The 2,500-nt window shown below is 43.4% G+C and overlaps 1 long non-coding RNA gene across 1 annotated transcript in view; it reads right to left on the reverse strand.

Moving 5' to 3' along the window:
• The window catches only part of LOC144975689 (uncharacterized), a 15,102-nt gene that overhangs the window by 3,147 nt on the left and 9,455 nt on the right, over positions 1-2,500 (reverse strand). The gene's annotated exons all lie outside the window — the stretch shown is intronic.

Raw genomic sequence — 2,500 nt, forward strand, 5'->3', positions numbered from 1 at the left:
AAGACAAGGAAACATTCATGAACAGACTTGCAGAGAAAGCAGAAGCAGCAGCGACAAGGGGACACATGAGGATCCTTTATCAAGCTACAAAGACACTTGCTGGAAAATATGGCAAACCCGAGGTACCAGGCAAAGGCAAAGATGGGAAAACTATTTTTGGAAAAGAAACTCAATCTACGCGATGGAGGGAACATTTCAACTGCCTTCTGAACAGACCACCACCAGACAACCCGCCGGAAATTTTGCCTGCAAGGAATGAGCTACCAATTAGCTGTAATCCACCATCGATAACAGAGATTGTGGGTGCCATTAACACAATGAATAGGGGAAAAGCTGCTGGACCAGACTAGATTCCACCAGAGGCTCTAAAAGTTGATGCTGAAAGAAATGCTGAGGCCCTTCGCCCGCTATTTGAAAGATTCTGGAATGACGGGATATTCCCAAAGGATTGGAAAGAAGGACATCATTCAAGCTTCCAAAGAAAGGTGACCTCCGTAATTGTAATAATATCGAGGAGTCACTCTTCTCTCTATCCCAGGAAAGGTGTGCAATCGTTTTATTCTAGAAAGAATTAAGAATGCAACAGATACCTAACTGCTGGAGAAAAGGCAGGTTTTCGGAAAAACCATTCAACCACCGAACAGATTGCGTCTCTGCGAGTCATAGTTGAACAGTCTATAGAATGGAACTCTCCTATTATTGTCAACTTTCTGGATTACGAGAAGGCTTTCGACAGTATTGTCAGAGCAACATAGTGGAAAATTCTGGCACATTATGGACTCCCTGAGAAGTTAGTAAACCTCATAAGGGAAATGTGCGAAGGATCCAGTTGCAGGCTTGTACATGAAGATCAGCTTACTGACAGCTTTGAAATTAAGACTGGTGTAAAGCAGAGATGCTTGCTCTCACCATTCCTGTTCACCCTTGCCATTGATTGGCTAATGAAGGAAACTTCCAAAGGGCGAAGAAATGGGATACAGTAGACCCCCTGGACCCAACTGGATGATCTGGATTTTGCAGATGATCTGGCTCTTCTGAACCACACCCAGGACCAGATGCAAGCAAAAACCAAAATTATAACCAGCCTCTCGGAATCAATTGATCTAAGAATTCACCCTGCAAAGTCAAAGGTCTTAAAGATAGGTGCGCGTCAAAGGAAATAGGTCAAGTAAAAGATCGGGAACTTGAAGATATAGAAGAGACACTTTCTGCTATCTCGGGAGTATGATTGATAAGGATGTAGGCACGGACCAGAGGTGGAAGCACGGATAAGAAAGGCACAGGCTGCATTCACATCTTTGAACCGAGTTTGGAGAACTAAAGCTATCTAACTTCGACTAAAGCTAAGACTCAAATGTGAAGTCTGCCCTACTGTATGGATGTGAAACTAGGAATGCATCGCAGGCATGTATAAGGAGGATACAGATTTCTGTAAACAGGTGCATGCGTAATAATAAAATGGATGGATAGAATTAAGAAAGAAGAAGTATGGAAAAGAACACAGCAGAAACCAGTGAGAGAGGAAATAGGAAGAATGTGATGGAAGTGGATTGGATACACCCTTAGAAAGAATGACTCCACTATGACAAAGAAAATACTGGACTGGAACGCTCAATGCAGAAGATCAAGGGGAAGGCCACGGGGAACACGGAGAAGAATTAAAGAAGCTGATATGCAGAGGAGTGATAAGACATAGAACGAGATTAAAAAAAAAAAGAAGTTAGCACAGGCTAGAGAAGGATGGAAACTGTTTGCCCGTGGCCTATACCCTGACCCAGGGTGAAAAAGGCGATGGTGATTAGCATCATCATATTGTTCTCTCTCTCTCTCTCTCTCTCTCTCTCTCTCTCTGTGTGTGTTTGTGTGAGGAGTGTGTGTGTGTGCTTGTCTCTCTCTCTCTCTCTCTCTCTCTCTCTCTCTCTCTCTCTCTCTCTCTCTCATAATTTCTGTCCCCTCCCTCATGATTTATATTCTAAAGCCTGCAAGTCAAAGTCTAACGGAATTGTCTCTACTTCGATAATTCACAGACAACAATTTCCCCTGTACTGTTCATCCCCAACCACCCGCCACTTTTCCCACCCACATCAACATAAGTCCCCGTTGTCATAGCACCGACGTCCCCAACTTCCTGATAAAGACAACGACCAAAATAATAACCAAAAATAATCACAATGACGTAGTCTAGCAATTGGGTGTTTTCTACTTGATCCTCAAGGCCACCGTGATCACGAGATCCCAGTCGCGTGCCGAGTTCGAGAGAGAGACTTCTCGTGGTCAACTCTGCCCATATATGGACATGCACGACCTCATAAACTTGTGACGTAGAGCACGATAACTCGACGGCATTACGTTGATGACTTTTTTTTTTTTTAATCTGCAAACTCCCTCGCGATTCCCTCTGTTTTGTTTATTACTTATTATTTTAATGATCTCACTCGCTCTGTCAAAGATAAAACAGTGGAGGGGAGGGTTCTGTTGTTCGATGAGGGATATTAATGGT

This window comes from Berghia stephanieae, chromosome 6, assembly GCF_034508935.2.
Source record: "Berghia stephanieae isolate SIO BIC M18660-M18661 chromosome 6, UCSD_Bste_1.3, whole genome shotgun sequence".
NCBI classification, from domain to species: domain Eukaryota; kingdom Metazoa; phylum Mollusca; class Gastropoda; order Nudibranchia; family Aeolidiidae; genus Berghia; species Berghia stephanieae.